This window comes from Martes martes (assembly GCF_963455335.1).
Source record: "Martes martes genome assembly, chromosome: 17".
NCBI classification, from domain to species: Eukaryota; Metazoa; Chordata; class Mammalia; order Carnivora; family Mustelidae; genus Martes; species Martes martes.
Genome location: NC_137905.1, coordinates 53,511,840 through 53,524,033, shown reverse-complemented (window position 1 = coordinate 53,524,033; position 12,194 = coordinate 53,511,840).

Here is a 12,194-nt window from a genome sequence, read left to right as displayed (position 1 = left end):
AAACCTCCAAAAACCATCAAAAGCTGTCAAGGCGAGAGAAAAGAAGTGAACAAACATAAAAACCTCCAGAGAACAAAAACCTGCAAAAAAAACGTTTTTCTCAGAGCCCACCCCCTTGAGGGGGTCGGGAGGACTTAACTCAGGGAACATCATTGACTGAAAACCCACGTGGCAGCCACCTCCCCCAGAAAACAAATCAGGAAAAAAAAAAAAAAAGACTACAAGAGAACACCCACCACTACTTCATAGATACAACTTTTATTTTTAATTCTTTCCCACTATTCAGGTTCATTTTTTTTCTTTTTTTATATAGATAATTTTTTAACCTATTTACCATCACAGTGAGATGTCCAATACATCAAATTCCATGATAAACTTCTAACCTGAATTTTTTTGATACATACACATGTGATTTTCTTTTGCTTTTCTATATTCTTAATTTTTAAAAAAATTTTTAATTTAGTTTAGTCCAGTTTATTCCTTTTTTATTTTTATTTTCTAACATTCATATAGAGTTAAACTTCAAGGTAACCCCCTTTCTCCAAGCAATGCTACCCCTATAGGTGAACCAATTTTTAATCCCCCCTTTTCTTAGGAAAGTTGAGTCCTTTAACAAACATATCAAGATACATCCAGGAAGAATCAAAATAACCTTCCTCGCCCACACTGAGAATCTATAACCATGCTCCCATCCTTTTCTTCTGCCAGTGTCTCTGTGTATTTATGTTGGTCTGGATAGTATATAAATCTTATACTAGGGGTTCTTCTTGACGAGGCTCCTCCTTTTTTTTGCTTATATATATATATTTTTTCTCTCGTCATATACTTTTATCAGTCTTTTTGTTTGTCTGTTTTTGTTTGTATACGTCATAAACCTTACCCTGGGGCCCATTTGGGCTGAACCTTCACTTTTATCTTCCCTTTTTTTCCTGTCTCTCTCTCTCCCTCTTTTTTCTTTTTCTTTTCTTTTTTCTCCCATTTGGGTGGAGAATCCTGAGTGCTCAGAAGCGTTCCAGGGTGCACCTTGACTGCACCACGGTCAATACATCCAGCTACATCTGTCCAGTCATCTCTCACCAAAATGACTAGGAGGAGGAATCCCCAACAGAAGAAAAATACAGAGGACGGGCCTTCTGCAACAGAGCTAACGGCTATCAACATAGACAATATGTCAGAAAGAGAATTCAGGCTAACAATTATCCAGGCAATAGCTAGGTTGGAGAAAGCCATGGATGACCAAACAGAATTGATTAGGGCAGAATTGAAAGCGACCAGAGAGGAGGTTCATAATGTTAGGGCAGAGCTGAAGGCCACCAGGGATGAGGTTCACAACGCTCTCAATGAGTTCCAATCTAATCTAAATTCTCTAAAAGCTAGGGTAACTGAGACAGAAGATAGAATTAGTGATCTGGAGGACAAACAGATAGAGAGAAAGGATCAGGAGGAAGCCTGGAACAAACAGCTTAGAAGCCACGAAAACAGAATCAGGGAAATAAATGATGCCATGAAACGTTCCAACGTCAGAATTATTGGAATCCCTGAAAGGGAGGAGAAAGAAAGAAGTCTAGAAGATATAGTGGAACAAATTTTTCATGAAAATTTTCCCAATCTTGCGAATGGAACAAGTGTTCATGTACTAGAAGTAGAAAGGTCCCCCCCCAAGATTATAAATTCAAAAAAAACATCCAGGCACCTCATAGTAAAATTGAGGAATCATAATTGTAGATACAATCTCTTGAAAGCCGCTAGGACAAAGAACCTCCTTACATACAGAGGAAAGCCCATCAGAATAACGTCAGACCTGTCCACAGAGACCTGGCAAGCCAGAAAGGGCTGGCAAGATATATTCAGGGCACTAAATGAGAAGAACATGCAGCCAAGAATACTTTATCCAGCAAGACTGACATTCAAAATGGATGGAGAGATAAAGAGTTTCCAAGACCGGCAAGGCTTGAAAGACTATGCAACCACCAAGCCGACACTGCAGGAAATATTAAGGGGGGTTCTATAAAAGAGGAAAAATCCTAAGAATAGCATTGAACAGAAATATAGAGACAATCGACAGAAAGAAAGACTTCAAAGATAACACAATGTCAATAAAAACGTATCTCTCAATAATCACTCTCAATGTGAATGGCCTAAATGCGCCCATAAAACGACACAGGGTTGCAGATTGGATAAAACGACAGGACCCATCCATATGTTGTCTACAAGAGACCCATTTTGAACCTAAAGATACACCCAGACTGAAAGTGAAGGGATGGAGAAGCATCTTTCACGCCAATGGGCCTCAAAAGAAGGCTGGGGTAGCGATTCTCATATCAGATAAATTAGATTTTAAACTAAAGACGGTAGTCAGAGATACAGAAGGACACTACATCATTCTTAAAGGGACTATCCACCAAGATGATCTAACAATTGTAAATATCTATGCCCCCAATATGGGAGCAGCCAATTACATAAGAAAACTATTAATCAAGATAAAGAGTCATATTGATATGAATACATTAATAGTAGGAGATCTTAACACGCCTCTCTCAGAAATAGACAGATCATCGAAGCAGAAAATCCATAAAGAAATAAGAGCATTGAATGACACATTGGACCAGATGGACCTCATAGATATATACAGAACATTCCACCCTAAAACAACAGAATACTCATTCTTCTCAAGTGCACATGGAACCTTCTCCAGAATAGACCACAGACTGGGTCACAAATCAGGGCTCAACCGATACCAAAAGACTGAGATTATTCCCTGCATATTCTCAGATCACAATGCTTTGAAACTGGAGCTCAATCACAAGGAAAAGTTCAGAAGGAACTCAAATACCTGGAAGCTAAAGACCACCTTGCTTAAGAATGCTTGGATCATCCAGGAGATCAAAGAAGAACTTAAACAATTTATGGAAACCAATGAGAACGAAGACACTTCACTCCAAAACCTATGGGATACAGCAAAGGCGGTCCTCAGGGGGAAATTCATAGCCATCCAAGCCTCCCTCAAAAAAATTGAAAAATCCAGAATACACCAGCTGTCTCTACACCTTAAAGAACTGGAGAATCAACAACAAATCAAACCAACTCCACACGTAAGAAGGGAAATAATCAAGATTAGAGCAGAGATCAACGAGGTAGAAACCAGAGATACAGTAGAACGTATCAACGAAACTAGAAGCTGGTTTTTTGAAAGAATCAATAAGATCGATAAACCATTGGCCACACTAATCCAAAAGAAAAGAGAGAAAGCCCAAATTAATAAAATTATGAATGAAAAGGGAGCGATCACAACTAACACCAAGGAAGTAGAAACAATCATCAGAAGCTATTATCAACAGTTATATGCCAATAAGCTAAGCAACCTAGATGAAATGGATGCATTCCTGGAAAACTATAAACTCCCAAAATTGAACCAGGAAGAAATTGACAACCTGAATAGACCGATATCTAGTAACGAGATTGAAGCAGTGATCAAAAACCTCCCAAAAAACAAGAGCCCAGGACCTGACGGATTCCCTGGGGAATTCTATCAAACTTTCAAAGAAGAAATAATACCTATTCTCCTGAAGCTGTTTCAAAAAATTGAAGCAGAAGGAAAACTTCCAGACTCTTTTTATGAAGCCAGCATTACCCTGATCCCCAAACCAGGCAAAGACCCTACCAAAAAGGAGAATTTCAGACCGATATCACTGATGAATATGGATGCTAAGATTCTCAACAAGATCCTAGCAAACAGGATCCAACAGCACATTAAAAAGATTATCCACCATGACCAGGTAGGATTCATCCCTGGGTTACAAGGATGGTTCAACATTCGCAAATCAATCAATGTGATAGAACAAATCAATAAGAGAAGAGAGAAGAACCACATGATCCTCTCCATTGATGCAGAAAAAGCTTTTGACAAAATCCAGCATCCGTTCCTGATTAAAACGCTTCAAAGTATAGGGATAGAGGAACATTCCTGAACTTCATCAAATCTATCTATGAAAAACCCACAGCAAATATCATCCTCAATGGGAAAAAGCTTGCAGCCTTCCCATTGAGATCAGGAACACGACAAGGATGCCCACTCTCACCACTCTTGTTCAACATAGTATTAGAAGTCCTAGCAACAGCAATCAGACAACAAAGAGAAATAAAAGGTATCCAAATTGGCAAGGAAGAAGTCAAACTCTCTCTCTTCGCAGATGACATGATTCTTTATATGGAAAACCCAAAAGACTCCACCTCCAAACTACTAGAACTCATACAGCAATTCAGTAATGTAGCAGGATACAAAGTCAATGTCCAGAAATCAGTGGCTTTCTTATACACTAACAATGAAAATACAGAAAGGCAAATTAGAGAATCGATTCCATTTACTATAGCACCAAAAACCATAAGATACCTCGGAATAAACCTAACCAAAGAGGTTAAAGATCTGTACTCGAGGAACTACAGAACACTCCTAAAAGAAATTGAAGAAGACACAAAAAGATGGAAGACCATTCCATGCTCTTGGATGGGAAGAATAAACATCGTTAAAATGTCTATACTGCCCAGAGCAATCTATACTTTTAATGCCATTCCAATCAAAATTCCACCAGTATTTTTCAAAGAGCTGGAGCAAATAATCCTAAAATTTGTATGGAATCAGAAGAGACCCCGAATTGCTAAGGAAATGTTGAAAAACAAAAATAAAACTGGTGGCATCACGTTACCTGATTTCAAGCTTTACTACAAAGCTGTGATCACCAAGACAGCATGGTACTGGCATAAAAACAGACACATGGACCAGTGGAACAGAGTAGAGAGCCCAGATATGGACCCTCAACTCTATGGTCAAATAATCTTTGACAAAACAGGAAAAAATATCCAGTGGAAAAAAGACAGTCTCTTCAATAAATGGTGCTGGGAAAACTGGACAGCTATATGTAGAAGAATGAAACTTGACCATTCTCTTACACCGTACACAAAGATAAACTCGAAATGGATAAAAGACCTCAACGTGAGACAGGAATCCATCAGAATCCTCGAGGAGAACATAGGGAGTAACCTCTTTGATATCAGCCATAGCAACTTCTTTCAAGATATGTCTCCAAAGGCGAAGGAAACAAAGGCAAAGATGAACTTCTGGGACTTCATCAAGATAAAAAGCTTCTGCACAGCAAAAGAAACAGTCATCAAAACAAAGAGGCAACCCACGGAATGGGAGAAGATATTTGCAAATGACAGTACAGATAAAAGGTTGATATCCAGGATCTATAAAGAACTCCTCAAACTCAACACACACAAAACAGATAATCATATTAAAAAATGGGCAGAAGATATGAACAGACACTTCTCCAATGAAGACATACAAATGGCTACCAGACACATGAAAAAATGTTCATCATCACTAGCCATCAGGGAGATTCAAATCAAAACCACATTGAGATACCACCTTACACCAGTTAGAATGGCCAAAATTAGCAAGACAGGAAACAACGTGTGTTGGAGAGGATGTGGAGAAAGGGGAACCCTCTTACACTGTTGGTGGGAATGCAAACTGGTGCAGCCACTTTGGAGAACAGTGTGGAGATTCCTCAGGAAATTAAAAATAGAGCTTCCCTATGACCCTGCAATTGCACTGCTGGGTATTTACCCCAAAGATACAGATGTAGTGAAAAGAAGGGCCATCTGTACCCCAATGTTTATAGCAGCAATGGCCACGGTCGCCAAACTGTGGAAAGAACCAAGATGCCCTTCAACGGATGAATGGATAAGGAAGATGTGGTCCATATACACTATGGAGTATGATGCCTCCATCAGAAAGGACGAATACCCAACTTTTGTAGCAACATGGACAGGACTGGAAGAGATTATGCTGAGTGAAATAAGTCAAACAGAGAGAGTCAAGTATCATATGGTTTCACTTATTGGTGGAGCATAACAAATAATATAGAGGACAAGGGTAGATGGAGAGGAGAAGGGAGTTGAGGGAAATTGGAAGGGGAGGTGAACCATGAGAGACTATGGACTCTGAAAAACAACCTGAGGGTTTTGAAGGGGCGGGGTGGGAGGGTGGGGGAACCAGGTGGTGAGTATTAGGGAGGGCACAGATTGCATGGAGCACTGGGTGTGGTGAAAAAACAATGAATACTGTTACGCTGAAAATAAATAAAAAATTTAAAAAAAAAAAAAGTACTCCAAATTATACTACCCCAGATCATGATGTCAACATGTTACCATAGGTAGATACACAGACAAACATACACATTTTGCCGTGAGAGAGTCCGGGGCAGAGTCCAGGAGCTGACCGTTGTAGAGAAGAATGAAACTCCCCCAGAGGGAGATCTGGACTTTGCCCTCTGATATTGGGAGGAGACCTCCAGACTCCTGAATCCAATATATTTGTTGGCTTGGAGGATTGGCCACCAGACTATCTCACCATGTAGTTGACAATGGACCTTTGGGCTCAAATTCTCCTGTCAGCCTCTGGGTGGCTGAACACCAAATGTATCAACTCACCCTGGGGACAGTATGAAGACTGCCGATCATCTGCAAGGTAAGTCGTATAACTGTAGTAAAAATGCTGGGTACCGAGGCTTGGGGGAGCCTCCGTCACTGGCAATACTCCGTGAGAGTTATCCCATGTCAACTCCAGATAGTAACCCTCTATATGACTTTACAGAAAGAGGACAACTAGAAGAGCCACAGCGAGTACTTTTCCTGGACTCTGCCCCCTACATCTTGTCCCTGTCAGTTGGCCATCTGTTCATTTTCCTGTAATACTCCACAATGAGGAGACAGCTCTCAGCGGGCTCTGTGACCTCCTCTATAGAGATCTACGGATACTGAGTATCATTTTTGGGACCTTCAAACTTGCAATTGGTATCATCAGTGAGTGTGGTCTTCTGTGGACTGTCATGCCTCAAAGTTCTCAGCTGGAATAAAACTCTCGCAGGGGGAAGGGTTGGTAGACATAGACCAAATGGTGAATTTTTTTAGCTCTTGAAATTTCCGTTTCTTCTTCTTTTATTTTATTTTCCAATTTTCTTATTTTACTTTTATGTTTCAAGTTGGCTTAGTTTTTTCAGTGGTGGCATCTGACCACCGCAGATTTTGACAGGCTGCATCTAGCCTGGGTCATGGTTGACATGTTGGACTCTGTCCATTCACTCAACCATCCCTCAACAGAATGACTGGGAGGAGGAACTCCCAACAAAGAAAAGAATCAGAGACAATATCCTCTGCCACAGAGGTAATGGGTATGAAGATAAGCAAGATGTCAGAGTTAGAACCCAGAATAGCAATCACGAAGTCAATAGCTAGGTGTGGAAAAGGCATTAGCGCAACAGAGAATGTCTAAGGGCAGAAATGAGATCGAATCAAGCTGAACTTAAAAATGCTATCAATGAGATGCAATCGAAACTGGATACTCCAACAGAGAGGGTAAATGAAGCAGAAGAGAGAACCAGTGGTCTAGAACATAAGCTGACAGAAAGGATGGAAGCTGAGGAAAATAAGGATATGCAGCTAATAGCCCATGACAATAGACATAGAGAGATCGAGGATGCCATGAACTGTTCCAATGTCAGAATTATTGGGACCCCTAATGGGGTTTTTCGAGATAGAGGACAAAAGGTATATTTGAGCAAATCATAGATGAGAACTTCCCTAATCTGGGGAAGGAAACAAGCATTTGAGTCCAAGAGGCACAGAGGACCTCTACTGAAGTCAAGAAAAATAACATGTCACAGTGAAGCTTGCAAATCTTAGAGCCTAAGAAGCTATACTGAGTGCAGTTAGGGGGAAGAGATTATTATGTAGGGAGGGAGGAACATCAGAATAACATAAGACCTATCCACAGACACCTGGCAAGCCAGAAAGGGTGGGCAAGACACGTTCCAGGTACTAAATGAAAAGAACATGCAGCCAAGAATACTTTACCCAGCAAGCCTGTCATTCAGAACTGATGGAGAGGTAAAGAGCTTTCAGGACAGGCAGAAACTGAAGGAGTTATGTGACCACCAATGCAGCCTTGCAGGAAATATTAAGGGGGATTCTATAATCAAAGAGAAACCCAAGAGTCACAAGACCAGGAGGAAACAGAAAATCTATAGAAAGAAGAACTTTACAGGCAATACAATAGCACCAAATTCATATCTTTCAATAGTTACTCTCAATGTAAATAGGCTGAATGCTCCCATCAAGAGGCACGGGGTTTTAGATTGGATAAAAAAGCAGGACCCATCCAAATGCTGTCTACAAGAACACATTTTGAACCTAAAGATGCCTCCTGATTCAAAGGGAGGGGATGGAGAACCATTTCCCACAGCAACGGAGCTCAAATGAAGCTGGGGTAGCAATTCTCATATCCGACAAATCAGACTTTAAACCAAAGATGGTAGTAAGAGATGTAGAGGGACATTATATCATACTTAAAGGGTCCATCCACCAAGAAGATCTAACAATTGTAAATATCTAGACCCCCAACATGGGAGCAGCCGATTACATAAACCAATTCATAACCAAAATAAAGAAACATACTGATAGTAATATATGCATAGCAGGAGACCTCAATGCTCCACTCAAAGCTCATCTAAGCGGAAGATCAACAAAGAAACAAGAGCTTTGAATGACACACTGAACCAGAAGGACATCGTGGATACATATAGGACATTCCATTCTAACCAACAGAATACTCATTCTTCTTGAGTGAACATGGAAATCTCTCCATATCCTGGGATGATATGATATGAATGGTCAGAATTTCTGACCATATCCTGGGTCAGAAATCAGGTCTCAATGGATACCAAAAGATTGAGAATATCCCTGCATAGTTTCAGACCACAGTATTGTGAAACTGGAACACAACCACAAGAAGAAACTTGGAAGGAAGTCAAACGCTTGCAAGGTAAAGAGCATCCTGCTAAAGAATGATTGGGTCAACCAGGAAATTAAAGAAGAACTTAGACAATTCATGGAAACTAGTGAGAATGAAAACACATTGGTCTTAAACCTATGGTACACTGCAAAGTTGGTCCTAAAAAACAACAACAAAAACAAAAACTATGTGCCAACAAATTAAGCAACCTGGAAGAGACGGATGCCTTCTTGGAAACTACCACGCTGAAACAAGAAGAAACTGGCCACCGGACTAGACCAATAAACCGTTCACTGCATCAGCAGTGAACAATAACCTCCCCCAAATCCCTCCTAATATTGTTGGTGGGAATGCAAGTTGGTGCAGCCACTTTGGAAAACAGTGTGGAGGTTCCTCAAAACGTTCCAAATACAGCTACCCTATGACCCAGCAATTGCACTACTGGATATTGACCCCAAAGACACAGATGTAGTGGAAACAAGGGCCATAGGTAGCCCAGTGTTCATAGCAGCCATGTCCACGATCGCCAAACTGTGGAAAGAGCCGAGATGCCCTTCAACAAGACAAATGGATAAAGAAGACGTGGTCCATATACACAATGGAATATCACTCAGTCACCAGAAAGGATGAACACTAAAATTTTGCATCCACACGGATGGGACTAGAGGAGATTATGCTAAGTGAAATAACTACAGAAACTCAATTATCATATGGTTTCACTTATTGTGAAACATAACGAATAGCATAGAGGACATTAGGAGAAAGATGGGAAAATGAAGGTGGAGGAAAATGGAGGGGGAGACAAACCATGAGAGACTATGGATGCTGAAAAACAAACAGGGTTTGGGAGGGGGTGAAAGTATGGGATAGCCCATTAATGGGATTAAGGGGGAACATACTGCAGGGAACAGCGGGTGTTATATGCAGACAAAGAATTGTGGAACACAACATCAAAAACTAATGAGGTACCTTGTGGTGAGTAGCATAATAAAAAAGTTTTTAATAAAAATAATAAATAGAACTAAGAAATAAGGATACAACTCAGAAAAGGGGTCAATTAGTACATGGAATTAAAACATGAAAATTATATTTAAAAATTAACAAGTGTTTGCATATATAAACTGGGCAAATAAACCCTCTCATATGCAAATATATGAATTATTGTATTAAATATAAATGGACTAATTACTACCTTTATTGTTTTTTGACCAAAAAATGCAAATTTATTATTTTTAGATGTTTCTTTCAAAATAAGGGCAGGAAAATGACACTGAGCTCCTGAGAAGTCCTGGAGCTCAGTCACTGAGGAAGGAGGTGAGGGGATTTGTGTCACCCTGGGAGCAGATCATCCCAAGGCTCTCTCTGCTACTGTAAAGAGTGGCACAGCACATATGGGAAGTATGAGACTCTGGTCATTTTTGAAGCCCACACTACTTACTACTTGGTCCACACAAGATGCTCTGGCCAGGAGTATCAAAGAGAACTGGAGGGTAGCAGGAAACTGCTTCTGAGAAGGGCCCGGAGGGGACAGCCTTGCCCCTCCTAGTCTGCAGGGTAGAACAGTCTCTTCCTATAGAAGAACTCTTGCTTTGGAAGTGGACGCCAGGTGCTTGGGGGCTCAATCAGTTAAGCATCTGCCTTCTGCTCTGTTCATGATCCCCAGGTCCTGGGACTGAGTGCTCCCTGCTCAGTGAAAGTCTCCTTCTCCCTCACACCCCTCACCTGCTCCTGCATGCACTCTCTGTCTCTCTCTCTCTCTCTCTCTCTCTCTCTGTGTCTCTCAAAAATTAAAAAATACAATCTAAAAAAAAAATAGTGGATGTCCACTGGCCTTGGGCCCAGTGTGTTACCCAAAAGTCCGTGCTGACAAAAACCTGTGACCATTCACAGGACAAACTGTCCCACCAAGTCTCACTGTTGTGGCCAAAGACCAGAAGTATCTGTGGTCTCTGCCCATGATGCCTGATGGCTGAAATCTTTGGGCTTGAAATCCTCTCCATACTGGAGAAAACAGCCAGGCTGAGCACCTCGAGCAGCGGCTCTGAACCACAGGACAATAGAAAGTGCTGTTCACGATGACATCCTGACAAGAGCACGGAAGTCTGCAGCAGCAGGCAGTAAGAGGACAGAATGGCAGATGAGAACGTCAAGTCCAAGCTAATACCAAGTGGCATCTTTCAATGGCACAGATTTCTCTTTGTACCAAGAAAGATCACACTCCTTCAATTCCAAGGTTCAGGAGAGGTATCACCATATCCATTGCTACATCAGCTGCAGGAGATGGTAGCAGGAGAGCTTTGTACATAAATATGAAGAGTTCCAGAGGAATAGGTAGCATAATACCACTCACTCAGAAGGAACAGGTTTTCCAGTGGGTGGAGGACAGCCCTTTTCCTCTGGACTACCACCAGGCTGATCCATCTTCACTCTAATTACTCCATTTAAAATAAAACATACACTTTTCTTCTGTTCACAGGATGTTATTTCAAGAGATATGGCAAAACAAGAGAGTTAAAGTAGGGAAATGAAAAGTGCATTTCATGGATCTTTGACAATCAAACAATCAACAGGGCAATATACACATCAGATCACATAGGCCTTGATTTGGGCATTATTATAACTGATACTATTGAAAATTTTCCCTAAAGAACAAAGCTCCAGTACATTGATTGGTGGATAGCAAACATGATTAACTCTACATCTATATTGTATATTGGCACAGAGATCATACAAATAGATCCGTACATGCACAACTGTAGGTATGAGTGTGTCAATATCTATTTTTTCTTCTTCTTGTGTTGTGATCAGATTTCTGGAAACCGTTTAAGTGTTCCTTGTGAGCTACAAATACGGGTTCCATTTTTTGGAACAAAGTTGTATACACAATCTAAAGAACATACATATCTAGGGGCGCCTGAGTGGCTCAGTCGGTTGCAGCCTCTGCCTCTGCCTTCGACTGGATCGAGCCCACATTGGGCTCTCTGTTCAGTGGGGGCCTGCTTCCCGCTCTCTCTCTGCATGCTTCTCTGCCTGCTGGTGATCTCTGTCTGTCAAATGGATAAATAAAATCTTAAAAAAAAATACATAACCATATCTAGGTATAGATAGATACACACGTAGATATCAACTACATAAAAGTCGCTCCGGGTGGGGGGACATCTGTGTGGAATAGTCCACTGAGTGTTTGACTCGGCTTCAGCTCAATGATCTGGCAGTTGTGCGATGAAACCTGCAGTCAGGTCCATGTGTAGTGAAGAGTCGCCCTCAGATTCCTTCTTGCTCCCCCTCTCCCTCCCCTCTGCCTCTCCATGGGGCTAACCCTCTCTCACTCTCTCCCGTAAGT